The following is a 14026-nucleotide window of genomic DNA, read 5'->3' as shown; positions in this document are numbered from 1 at the left end:
CAGTGTTTCAAAGTCAAACAAGCTGACTATAATCATTCAGCTAGTGTCTGATAAGTGCTGTCTGTTTCAGCTATCAGGTTACCTTTTAATCCTCTTACAGCTAAGTCAATCTGAAATAAAACAAAATAGAGGAAAAATTACTAAAAAACATTCATGTGTTCAAAAGGAAAAAGTTACCGTTTCTCAAATTTTTAACATTTTGTTTTCTGTAGATAGTTAAGATTTTTAGGCCTTTTGATCATGATCAGTCCATGTGCTTTGTTTAATATCTCCTTAAAATGTAAACGGTGAAGAAAAAGCATTTTGCCGAAACCCGGGACCTTTAGATCTTCAGTCTAACGCTCTCCCAACTTTGCTATTTCGGCCATATCTATACATTTTCTGGGGGGTTTGACACTCTGCAAATGTCAAGTGTCACACCTGGAGGGATATATTATAATTTTTCATTTGACTGTTTTTTGAAGCATGATTTCTATTTGAAACGCCTTCCATTTTGCTGTACATATTTAATAACATTCATTAACTATTTGTGAATGAGTAGAAAAAGACAGCAATTTTGCCATTGAATTTTTACATTTTCAGTTTGTCTCCATGCACCAGTATAATTCTGACCCTGTGCTTCTAGAATAGGTCATGGTCGCACATAAAACACAATTTGCATGCATAATGTTACATCAAGTTTTATTTTTTATGAGATGCAAACAATTGGAGCAAAAAAGAGACAAAAATTTAGAGAAAATATTTTATTGATTGTTAAAAGTGAGACCATTTGTCCCAAAATGTGCTGAAACATGTCAGAATGACATGGGCATTTCACATTTTTTAAACTATGATTACCTACTTGTTAAGTTTTTGTTTATTAAATATCGTTATGGTCTATTGATGTATGAGGTGAAAACTATGAAAGTAGACTTACCAGCAAATCCGTTTCTAGATATATTTCATGACAGCACTGTAGAAGGTTGATTCCCTACCCTAATAGGGACAGAGAACACAAAGAGGTGAAATAGTCCCTCCTCATTGACTGTCCAAAGGATTTTTCTAGTGCCAAAAGAACAACAGACATATGGACAAAAATCTGTTTGATGTTCCTAGAGTTCTTTTTTGAGAGGACAAATTCAGATTCACTCCAAAGACTCTCAGGAAATTTTTCAAAACCACATTACATGAAGATAAAATTTCTTGAAATTAAATGTTGATGTCAGAAGTGGGATTTGAACCCACGCCTCCAGGGGAAACTGCAACCTAAACGCAGCGCCTTAGACCACTCTGCCATCTTGACTTCGATATGTAATTGGAACTTAACTCCTTCCATGCTAGTCAGCAGAAATGTTACCATTCCTTGTGATTAAAAACTTGTCACACCACCCCAAAAAAGTCAATAAATAACATTTTTTATATGCGTACTTTTCGTCTGCATTAATTTTTAAACCTCCATTTATTTTGTTTGGATATTAGAAATGTTAGATTTCTCACAAATGCGGTGATGCACCACATTTCTTCAGAAACTACTGTTTGGCCACACAGCAGGGCTTTGAAAGGAAGAGCCCTATTTGGGTTTTGCAATGCAGATTTTGCAGGAATACCTTGCAGATGAAATTTGCAGAGTACCAAAACAGCAGAAAACCTCCCAAAGTGACCACATTTTAGAAATTATTTTGCACAATGAGTTAATCAACACCTGCAATTACTATTGTCAGCCTATAGGTGTTTTCACTCTGAACCATCCAGCATTGCAAGTATGCCAGTTTAGTGCCCAGCTTTTGCTTGCAGAGACAAGCAACCCATACATTTTTAAGTGGGCTCTACTCACTGGAGCAATGTCAAATATGTAGATGCTTTGTCTCACCATTAAAGTAGAAACCTCCTATATTTCAAATTAAAGATGACGGACCTGTGTGGAGCTTGTGTTTTTTGCCTTTTTGACTTTGTCCACAGTATATTTTTTAAGGACATTTGTCTCAGTAATGCCTCAGTGTTTCAAAGTCAAACAAGCTGACTAATCATTCAGCTAGTGTCTGATAAGTGCTGTCTGTTTCTGCTATCAGGTTACCTTTTAATCCTCTTACAGCTAAGTCAATCTGAAATAAAACAAAATAGAGGAAAAATTACTAAAAAACATTCATGTGTTCAAAAGGAAAAAGTTACCGTTTCTCAAATTTTTAACATTTTGTTTTCTGTAGATAGTTAAGATTTTTAGGCCTTTTGATCATGATCAGTCCATGTGCTTTGTTTAATATCTCCTTAAAATGTAAACGGTGAAGAAAAAGCATTTTGCCGAAACCCGGGATTGGACCAGGGACCTTTAGATCTTCAGTCAAACGCTCTCCCAACTGAGCTATTTCGGCCATATCTATACATTTTCTGGGGGGTTTGACACTCTGCAAATGTCAAGTGTCACACCTGGAGGGATATATTATAATTTTTCATTTGACTGTTTTTTGAAGCATGATTTCTATTTGAAACGCCTTCCATTTTGCTGTACATATTTAATAACATTCATTAACTATTTGTGAATGAGTAGAAAAAGACAGCAATTTTGCCATTGAATTTTTACATTTTCAGTTTGTCTCCATGCACCAGTATAATTCTGACCCTGTGCTTCTAGAATAGGTCATGGTCGCACATAAAACACAATTTGCATGCATAATGTTACATCAAGTTTTATTTTTTATGAGATGCAAACAATTGGAGCAAAAAAGAGACAAAAATTTAGAGAAAATATTTTATTGATTGTTAAAAGTGAGACCATTTGTCCCAAAATGTGCTGAAACATGTCAGAATGACATGGGCATTTCACATTTTTTAAACTATGATTACCTACTTGTTAAGTTTTTGTTTATTAAATATCGTTATGGTCTATTGATGTATGAGGTGAAAACTATGAAAGTAGACTTACCAGCAAATCCGTTTCTAGATATATTTCATGACAGCACTGTAGAAGGTTGATTCCCTACCCTAATAGGGACAGAGAACACAAAGAGGTGAAATAGTCCCTCCTCATTGACTGTCCAAAGGATTTTTCTAGTGCCAAAAGAACAACAGACATATGCACAAAAAATCTGTTTGATGTTCCTAGAGTTCTTTTTTGAGAGGACAAATTCAGATTCACTCCAAAGACTCTCAGGAAATTTTTCAAAACCACATTACATGATGATAAAGTTTCTTGAAATTAAATGTTGATGTCAGAAGTGGGATTTGAACCCACGCCTCCAGGGGAAACTGCAACCTAAACGCAGCGCCTTAGACCACTCGGCCATCTTGACTTCGATATGCAATTGGAACTTAACTCCTTCCATGCTAGTCAGCAGAAATGTTACCATTCCTTGTGATTAAAAACTTGTCACACCACCCCAAAAAAGTCAATAAATAACATTTTTTATATGCGTACTTTTCGTCTGCATTAATTTTTAAACCTCCATTTATTTTGTTTGGATATAGAAATGTTAGATTTCTCACAAATGCGGTGATGCACCACATTTCTTCAGAAACTACTGTTTGGCCACACAGCAGGGCTTTGAAAGGAAGAGCCCTATTTGGGTTTTGCAATGCAGATTTTGCAGGAATACCTTGCAGATGAAATTTGCAGAGTACCAAAACAGCAGAAAACCTCCCAAAGTGACCACATTTTAGAAATTATTTTGCACAATGAGTTAATCAACACCTGCAATTACTATTGTCAGCCTATAGGTGTTTTCACTCTGAACCATCCAGCATTGCAAGTATGCCAGTTTAGTGCCCAGCTTTTGCTTGCAGAGACAAGCAACCCATACATTTTTAAGTGGGCTCTACTCACTGGAGCAATGTCAAATATGTAGATGCTTTGTCTCACCATTAAAGTAGAAACCTCCTATATTTCAAATTAAAGATGACGGACCTGTGTGGAGCTTGTGTTTTTTGCCTTTTTGACTTTGTCCACAGCATATTTTTTAAGGACATTTGTCTCAGTAATGCCTCAGTGTTTCAAAGTCAAACAAGCTGACTATAATCATTCAGCTAGTGTCTGATAAGTGCTGTCTGTTTCAGCTATCAGGTTACCTTTTAATCCTCTTACAGCTAAGTCAATCTGAAATAAAACAAAATAGAGGAAAAATTACTAAAAAACATTCATGTGTTCAAAAGGAAAAAGTTACCGTTTCTCAAATTTTTAACATTTTGTTTTCTGTAGATAGTTAAGATTTTTAGGCCTTTTGATCATGATCAGTCCATGTGCTTTGTTTAATATCTCCTTAAAATGTAAACGGTGAAGAAAAAGCATTTTGCCGAAACCCGGGATTGGACTAGGGACCTTTAGATCTTCAGTCTAACGCTCTCCCAACTGAGCTATTTCGGCCATATCTATACATTTTCTGGGGGGTTTGACACTCTGCAAATGTCAAGTGTCACACCTGGAGGGATATATTATAATTTTTCATTTGACTGTTTTTTGAAGCATGATTTCTATTTGAAACGCCTTCCATTTTGCTGTACATATTTAATAACATTCATTAACTATTTGTGAATGAGTAGAAAAAGACAGCAATTTTGCCATTGAATTTTTACATTTTCAGTTTGTCTCCATGCACCAGTATAATTCTGACCCTGTGCTTCTAGAATAGGTCATGGTCGCACATAAAACACAATTTGCATGCATAATGTTACATCAAGTTTTATTTTTTATGAGATGCAAACAATTGGAGCAAAAAAGAGACAAAAATTTAGAGAAAATATTTTATTGATTGTTAAAAGTGAGACCATTTGTCCCAAAATGTGCTGAAACATGTCAGAATGACATGGGCATTTCACATTTTTTAAACTATGATTACCTACTTGTTAAGTTTTTGTTTATTAAATATCGTTATGGTCTATTGATGTGTGAGGTGAAAACTATGAAAGTAGACTTACCAGCAAATCCGTTTCTAGATATATTTCATGACAGCACTGTAGAAGGTTGATTCCCTACCCTAATAGGGACAGAGAACACAAAGAGGTGAAATAGTCCCTCCTCATTGACTGTCCAAAGGATTTTTCTAGTGCCAAAAGAACAACAGACATATGCACAAAAAATCTGTTTGATGTTCCTAGAGTTCTTTTTTGAGAGGACAAATTCAGATTCACTCCAAAGACTCTCAGGAAATTTTTCAAAACCACATTACATGAAGATAAAGTTTCTTGAAATTAAATGTTGATGTCAGAAGTGGGATTTGAACCCACGCCTCCAGGGGAAACTGCAACCTAAACGCAGCGCCTTAGACCACTCGGCCATCTTGACTTCGATATCCAATTGGAACTTAACTCCTTCCATGCTAGTCAGCAGAAATGTTACCATTCCTTGTGATTAAAAACTTGTCACACCACCCCAAAAAAGTCAATAAATAACATTTTCTATATGCGTACTTTTCGTCTGCATTAATTTTTAAACCTCCATTTATTTTGTTTGGATATTAGAAATGTTAGATTTCTCACAAATGCGGTGATGCACCACATTTCTTCAGAAACTACTGTTTGGCCACACAGCAGGGCTTTGAAAGGAAGAGCCCTATTTGGGTTTTGCAATGCAGATTTTGCAGGAATACCTTGCAGATGAAATTTGCAGAGTACCAAAACAGCAGAAAACCTCCCAAAGTGACCACATTTTAGAAATTATTTTGCACAATGAGTTAATCAACACCTGCAATTACTATTGTCAGCCTATAGGTGTTTTCACTCTGAACCATCCAGCATTGCAAGTATGCCAGTTTAGTGCCCAGCTTTTGCTTGCAGAGACAAGCAACCCATACATTTTTAAGTGGGCTCTACTCACTGGAGCAATGTCAAATATGTAGATGCTTTGTCTCACCATTAAAGTAGAAACCTCCTATATTTCAAATTAAAGATGACGGACCTGTGTGGAGCTTGTGTTTTTTGCCTTTTTGACTTTGTCCACAGCATATTTTTTAAGGACATTTGTCTCAGTAATGCCTCAGTGTTTCAAAGTCAAACAAGCTGACTATAATCATTCAGCTAGTGTCTGATAAGTGCTGTCTGTTTCAGCTATCAGGTTACCTTTTAATCCTCTTACAGCTAAGTCAATCTGAAATAAAACAAAATAGAGGAAAAATTACTAAAAAACATTCATGTGTTCAAAAGGAAAAAGTTACCGTTTCTCAAATTTTTAACATTTTGTTTTCTGTAGATAGTTAAGATTTTTAGGCCTTTTGATCATGATCAGTCCATGTGCTTTGTTTAATATCTCCTTAAAATGTAAGCGGTGAAGAAAAAGCATTTTGCCGAAACCCGGGATTGGACTAGGGACCTTTAGATCTTCAGTCTAACACTCTCCCAACTGAGCTATTTCGGCCATATCTATATATTTTCTGGGGGGTTTGACACTCTGCAAATGTCAAGTGTCACACCTGGAGGGATATATTATAATTTTTCATTTGACTGTTTTTTGAAGCATGATTTCTATTTGAAACGCCTTCCATTTTGCTGTACATATTTAATAACATTCATTAACTATTTGTGAATGAGTAGAAAAAGACAGCAATTTTGCCATTGAATTTTTACATTTTCAGTTTGTCTCCATGCACCAGTATAATTCTGACCCTGTGCTTCTAGAATAGGTCATGGTCGCACATAAAACACAATTTGCATGCATAATGTTACATCAAGTTTTATTTTTTATGAGATGCAAACAATTGGAGCAAAAAAGAGACAAAAATTTAGAGAAAATATTTTATTGATTGTTAAAAGTGAGACCATTTGTCCCAAAATGTGCTGAAACATGTCAGAATGACATGGGCATTTCACATTTTTTAAACTATGATTACCTACTTGTTAAGTTTTTGTTTATTAAATATCGTTATGGTCTATTGATGTGTGAGGTGAAAACTATGAAAGTAGACTTACCAGCAAATCCGTTTCTAGATATATTTCATGACAGCACTGTAGAAGGTTGATTCCCTACCCTAATAGGGACAGAGAACACAAAGAGGTGAAATAGTCCCTCCTCATTGACTGTCCAAAGGATTTTTCTAGTGCCAAAAGAACAACAGACATATGCACAAAAAATCTGTTTGATGTTCCTAGAGTTCTTTTTTGAGAGGACAAATTCAGATTCACTCCAAAGACTCTCAGGAAATTTTTCAAAACCACATTACATGAAGATAAAGTTTCTTGAAATTAAATGTTGATGTCAGAAGTGGGATTTGAACCCACTCCTCCAGGGGAAACTGCAACCTAAACGCAGCGCCTTAGACCACTCTGCCATCTTGACTTCGATATGCAATTGGAACTTAACTCCTTCCATGCTAGTCAGCAGAAATGTTACCATTCCTTGTGATTAAAAACTTGTCACACCACCCCAAAAAAGTCAATAAATAACATTTTTTATATGCGTACTTTTCGTCTGCATTAATTTTTAAACCTCCATTTATTTTGTTTGGATATTAGAAATGTTAGATTTCTCACAAAAGCGGTGATGCACCACATTTCTTCAGAAACTACTGTTTGGCCACACAGCAGGGCTTTGAAAGGAAGAGCCCTATTTGGGTTTTGCAATGCAGATTTTGCAGGAATACCTTGCAGATGAAATTTGCAGAGTACCAAAACAGCAGAAAACCTCCCAAAGTGACCACATTTTAGAAATTATTTTGCACAATGAGTTAATCAACACCTGCAATTACTATTGTCAGCCTATAGGTGTTTTCACTCTGAACCATCCAGCATTGCAAGTATGCCAGTTTAGTGCCCAGCTTTTGCTTGCAGAGACAAGCAACCCATACATTTTTAAGTGGGCTCTACTCACTGGAGCAATGTCAAATATGTAGATGCTTTGTCTCACCATTAAAGTAGAAACCTCCTATATTTCAAATTAAAGATGACGGACCTGTGTGGAGCTTGTGTTTTTTGCCTTTTTGACTTTGTCCACAGCATATTTTTTAAGGACATTTGTCTCAGTAATGCCTCAGTGTTTCAAAGTCAAACAAGCTGACTATAATCATTCAGCTAGTGTCTGATAAGTGCTGTCTGTTTCAGCTATCAGGTTACCTTTTAATCCTCTTACAGCTAAGTCAATCTGAAATAAAACAAAATAGAGGAAAAATTACTAAAAAACATTCATGTGTTCAAAAGGAAAAAGTTACCGTTTCTCAAATTTTTAACATTTTGTTTTCTGTAGATAGTTAAGATTTTTAGGCCTTTTGATCATGATCAGTCCATGTGCTTTGTTTAATATCTCCTTAAAATGTAAACGGTGAAGAAAAAGCATTTTGCTGAAACCCGGGACCTTTAGATCTTCAGTCTAACGCTCTCCCAACTGAGCTATTTCGGCCATATCTATACATTTTCTGGGGGGTTTGACACTCTGCAAATGTCAAGTGTCACACCTGGAGGGATATATTATAATTTTTCATTTGACTGTTTTTTGAAGCATGATTTCTATTTGAAACGCCTTCCATTTTGCTGTACATATTTAATAACATTCATTAACTATTTGTGAATGAGTAGAAAAAGACAGCAATTTTGCCATTGAATTTTTACATTTTCAGTTTGTCTCCATGCACCAGTATAATTCTGACCCTGTGCTTCTAGAATAGGTCATGGTCGCACATAAAACACAATTTGCATGCATAATGTTACATCAAGTTTTATTTTTTATGAGATGCAAACAATTGGAGCAAAAAAGAGACAAAATTTTAGAGAAAATATTTTATTGATTGTTAAAAGTGAGACCATTTGTCCCAAAATGTGCTGAAACATGTCAGAATGACATGGGCATTTCACATTTTTTAAACTATGATTACCTACTTGTTAAGTTTTTGTTTATTAAATATCGTTATGGTCTATTGATGTATGAGGTGAAAACTATGAAAGTAGACTTACCAGCAAATCCGTTTCTAGATATATTTCATGACAGCACTGTAGAAGGTTGATTCCCTACCCTAATAGGGACAGAGAACACAAAGAGGTGAAATAGTCCCTCCTCATTGACTGTCCAAAGGATTTTTCTAGTGCCAAAAGAACAACAGACATATGCACAAAAAATCTGTTTGATGTTCCTAGAGTTCTTTTTTGAGAGGACAAATTCAGATTCACTCCAAAGACTCTCAGGAAATTTTTCAAAACCACATTACATGAAGATAAAGTTTCTTGAAATTAAATGTTGCTGTCAGAAGTGGGATTTGAACCCACGCCTCCAGGGGAAACTGCAACCTAAACGCAGCGCATTAGACCACTCAGCCATCTTGACTTCGATATGCAATTGGAACTTAACTCCTTCCATGCTAGTCAGCAGAAATGTTACCATTCCTTGTGATTAAAAACTTGTCACACCACCCCAAAAAAGTCAATAAATAACATTTTTTATATGCGTACTTTTCGTCTGCATTAATTTTTAAACCTCCATTTATTTTGTTTGGATATTAGAAATGTTAGATTTCTCACAAATGCGGTGATGCACCACATTTCTTCAGAAACTACTGTTTGGCCACACAGCAGGGTTTTGAAAGGAAGAGCCCTATTTGGGTTTTGCAATGCAGATTTTGCAGGAATACCTTGCAGATGAAATTTGCAGAGTACCAAAACAGCAGAAAACCTCCCAAAGTGACCACATTTTAGAAATTATTTTGCACAATGAGTTAATCAACACCTGCAATTACTATTGTCAGCCTATAGGTGTTTTCACTCTGAACCATCCAGCATTGCAAGTATGCCAGTTTAGTGCCCAGCTTTTGCTTGCAGAGACAAGCAACCCATACATTTTTAAGTGGGCTCTACTCACTGGAGCAATGTCAAATATGTAGATGCTTTGTCTCACCATTAAAGTAGAAACCTCCTATATTTCAAATTAAAGATGACGGACCTGTGTGGAGCTTGTGTTTTTTGCCTTTTTGACTTTGTCCACAGCATATTTTTTAAGGACATTTGTCTCAGTAATGCCTCAGTGTTTCAAAGTCAAACAAGCTGACTATAATCATTCAGCTAGTGTCTGATAAGTGCTGTCTGTTTCAGCTATCAGGTTACCTTTTAATCCTCTTACAGCTAAGTCAATCTGAAATAAAACAAAATAGAGGAAAAATTACTAAAAAACATTCATGTGTTCAAAAGGAAAAAGTTACCGTTTCTCAAATTTTTAACATTTTGTTTTCTGTAGATAGTTAAGATTTTTAGGCCTTTTGATCATGATCAGTCCATGTGCTTTGTTTAATATCTCCTTAAAATGTAAACGGTGAAGAAAAAGCATTTTGCCAAAACCCAGGATTGGACCAGGGACCTTTAGATCTTCAGTCTAACGCTCTCCCAACTGAGCTATTTCGGCCATATCTATACATTTTCTGGGGGGTTTGACACTCTGCAAATGTCAAGTGTCACACCTGGAGGGATATATTATAATTTTTCATTTGACTGTTTTTTGAAGCATGATTTCTATTTGAAACGCCTTCCATTTTGCTGTACATATTTAATAACATTCATTAACTATTTGTGAATGAGTAGAAAAAGACAGCAATTTTGCCATTGAATTTTTACATTTTCAGTTTGTCTCCATGCACCAGTATAATTCTGACCCTGTGCTTCTAGAATAGGTCATGGTCGCACATAAAACACAATTTGCATGCATAATGTTACATCAAGTTTTATTTTTTATGAGATGCAAACAATTGGAGCAAAAAAGAGACAAAAATTTAGAGAAAATATTTTATTGATTGTTAAAAGTGAGACCATTTGTCCCAAAATGTGCTGAAACATGTCAGAATGACATGGGCATTTCACATTTTTTAAACTATGATTACCTACTTGTTAAGTTTTTGTTTATTAAATATCGTTATGGTCTATTGATGTGTGAGGTGAAAACTATGAAAGTAGACTTACCAGCAAATCCGTTTCTAGATATATTTCATGACAGCACTGTAGAAGGTTGATTCCCTACCCTAATAGGGACAGAGAACACAAAGAGGTGAAATAGTCCCTCCTCATTGACTGTCCAAAGGATTTTTCTAGTGCCAAAAGAACAACAGACATATGCACAAAAAATCTGTTTGATGTTCCTAGAGTTCTTTTTTGAGAGGACAAATTCAGATTCACTCCAAAGACTCTCAGGAAATTTTTCAAAACCACATTACATGCCTCCAGGGGAGACTGCGACCTAAACGCAGCGCCTTAGACCACTCGGCCATCCTGACTTCGATATGCAATTGGAACTTAACTCCTTCCATGCTAGTCAGCAGAAATGTTACCATTCCTTGTGATTAAAAACTTGTCACACCACCCCAAAAAAGTCAATAAATAACATTTTTTATATGCGTACTTTTCGTCTGCATTAATTTTTAAACCTCCATTTATTTTGTTTGGATATTAGAAATGTTAGATTTCTCACAAATGCGGTGATGCACCACATTTCTTCAGAAACTACTGTTTGGCCACACAGCAGGGCTTTGAAAGGAAGAGCCCTATTTGGGTTTTGCAATGCAGATTTTGCAGGAATACCTTGCAGATGAAATTTGCAGAGTACCAAAACAGCAGAAAACCTCCCAAAGTGACCACATTTTAGAAATTATTTTGCACAATGAGTTAATCAACACCTGCAATTACTATTGTCAGCCTATAGGTGTTTTCACTCTGAACCATCCAGCATTGCAAGTATGCCAGTTTAGTGCCCAGCTTTTGCTTGCAGAGACAAGCAACCCATACATTTTTAAGTGGGCTCTACTCACTGGAGCAATGTCAAATATGTAGATGCTTTGTCTCACCATTAAAGTAGAAACCTCCTATATTTCAAATTAAAGATGACGGACCTGTGTGGAGCTTGTGTTTTTTGCCTTTTTGACTTTGTCCACAGCATATTTTTTAAGGACATTTGTCTCAGTAATGCCTCAGTGTTTCAAAGTCAAACAAGCTGACTATAATCATTCAGCTAGTGTCTGATAAGTGCTGTCTGTTTCAGCTATCAGGTTACCTTTTAATCCTCTTACAGCTAAGTCAATCTGAAATAAAACAAAATAGAGGAAAAATTACTAAAAAACATTCATGTGTTCAAAAGGAAAAAGTTACCGTTTCTCAAATTTTTAACATTTTGTTTTCTGTAGATAGTTAAGATTTTTAGGCCTTTTGATCATGATCAGTCCATGTGCTTTGTTTAATATCTCCTTAAAATGTAAACGGTGAAGAAAAAGCATTTTGCCGAAACCCGGGACCTTTAGATCTTCAGTCTAACGCTCTCCCAACTTTGCTATTTCGGCCATATCTATACATTTTCTGGGGGGTTTGACACTCTGCAAATGTCAAGTGTCACACCTGGAGGGATATATTATAATTTTTCATTTGACTGTTTTTTGAAGCATGATTTCTATTTGAAACGCCTTCCATTTTGCTGTACATATTTAATAACATTCATTAACTATTTGTGAATGAGTAGAAAAAGACAGCAATTTTGCCATTGAATTTTTACATTTTCAGTTTGTCTCCATGCACCAGTATAATTCTGACCCTGTGCTTCTAGAATAGGTCATGGTCGCACATAAAACACAATTTGCATGCATAATGTTACATCAAGTTTTATTTTTTATGAGATGCAAACAATTGGAGCAAAAAAGAGACAAAAATTTAGAGAAAATATTTTATTGATTGTTAAAAGTGAGACCATTTGTCCCAAAATGTGCTGAAACATGTCAGAATGACATGGGCATTTCACATTTTTTAAACTATGATTACCTACTTGTTAAGTTTTTGTTTATTAAATATCGTTATGGTCTATTGATGTATGAGGTGAAAACTATGAAAGTAGACTTACCAGCAAATCCGTTTCTAGATATATTTCATGACAGCACTGTAGAAGGTTGATTCCCTACCCTAATAGGGACAGAGAACACAAAGAGGTGAAATAGTCCCTCCTCATTGACTGTCCAAAGGATTTTTCTAGTGCCAAAAGAACAACAGACATATGGACAAAAATCTGTTTGATGTTCCTAGAGTTCTTTTTTGAGAGGACAAATTCAGATTCACTCCAAAGACTCTCAGGAAATTTTTCAAAACCACATTACATGAAGATAAAATTTCTTGAAATTAAATGTTGATGTCAGAAGTGGGATTTGAACCCACGCCTCCAGGGGAAACTGCAACCTAAACGCAGCGCCTTAGACCACTCTGCCATCTTGACTTCGATATGTAATTGGAACTTAACTCCTTCCATGCTAGTCAGCAGAAATGTTACCATTCCTTGTGATTAAAAACTTGTCACACCACCCCAAAAAAGTCAATAAATAACATTTTTTATATGCGTACTTTTCGTCTGCATTAATTTTTAAACCTCCATTTATTTTGTTTGGATATTAGAAATGTTAGATTTCTCACAAATGCGGTGATGCACCACATTTCTTCAGAAACTACTGTTTGGCCACACAGCAGGGCTTTGAAAGGAAGAGCCCTATTTGGGTTTTGCAATGCAGATTTTGCAGGAATACCTTGCAGATGAAATTTGCAGAGTACCAAAACAGCAGAAAACCTCCCAAAGTGACCACATTTTAGAAATTATTTTGCACAATGAGTTAATCAACACCTGCAATTACTATTGTCAGCCTATAGGTGTTTTCACTCTGAACCATCCAGCATTGCAAGTATGCCAGTTTAGTGCCCAGCTTTTGCTTGCAGAGACAAGCAACCCATACATTTTTAAGTGGGCTCTACTCACTGGAGCAATGTCAAATATGTAGATGCTTTGTCTCACCATTAAAGTAGAAACCTCCTATATTTCAAATTAAAGATGACGGACCTGTGTGGAGCTTGTGTTTTTTGCCTTTTTGACTTTGTCCACAGTATATTTTTTAAGGACATTTGTCTCAGTAATGCCTCAGTGTTTCAAAGTCAAACAAGCTGACTAATCATTCAGCTAGTGTCTGATAAGTGCTGTCTGTTTCTGCTATCAGGTTACCTTTTAATCCTCTTACAGCTAAGTCAATCTGAAATAAAACAAAATAGAGGAAAAATTACTAAAAAACATTCATGTGTTCAAAAGGAAAAAGTTACCGTTTCTCAAATTTTTAACATTTTGTTTTCTGTAGATAGTTAAGAT

The 14026-nt window shown here is 35.7% G+C and overlaps 4 non-coding genes across 4 annotated transcripts; all 4 read right to left on the bottom strand.

The window, feature by feature from the left end:
- Positions 1–1199: 1199 nt before the first annotated feature.
- Positions 1200–1282, bottom strand: TRNAL-UAG (transfer RNA leucine (anticodon UAG)). The gene has a single exon. It is a non-coding gene; the product is annotated as a tRNA-Leu (tRNA).
- Positions 1283–3183: 1901 nt separating this feature from the next.
- On the bottom strand, positions 3184–3266 carry TRNAL-UAG (transfer RNA leucine (anticodon UAG)). Its single transcript has one exon. It is a non-coding gene; the product is annotated as a tRNA-Leu (tRNA).
- Positions 3267–5168: 1902 nt separating this feature from the next.
- Positions 5169–5251, bottom strand: TRNAL-UAG (transfer RNA leucine (anticodon UAG)). Its single transcript has one exon. It is a non-coding gene; the product is annotated as a tRNA-Leu (tRNA).
- A 7780-nt stretch (positions 5252–13031) lies between these two features.
- TRNAL-UAG (transfer RNA leucine (anticodon UAG)) lies at positions 13032–13114 on the bottom strand. Its single transcript has one exon. It is a non-coding gene; the product is annotated as a tRNA-Leu (tRNA).
- Between the last annotated feature and the right edge of the window lie 912 nt (positions 13115–14026).

Source organism: Dendrobates tinctorius, unplaced genomic scaffold (assembly GCF_039654945.1).
Source record: "Dendrobates tinctorius isolate UK_male_01 unplaced genomic scaffold, ASM3965494v1 ptg000300l, whole genome shotgun sequence".
NCBI classification, from domain to species: domain Eukaryota; kingdom Metazoa; phylum Chordata; class Amphibia; order Anura; family Dendrobatidae; genus Dendrobates; species Dendrobates tinctorius.
The sequence above is the reverse complement of the archived record's forward strand: the minus strand, read 5'-3'. Positions and strand labels throughout refer to the sequence as shown.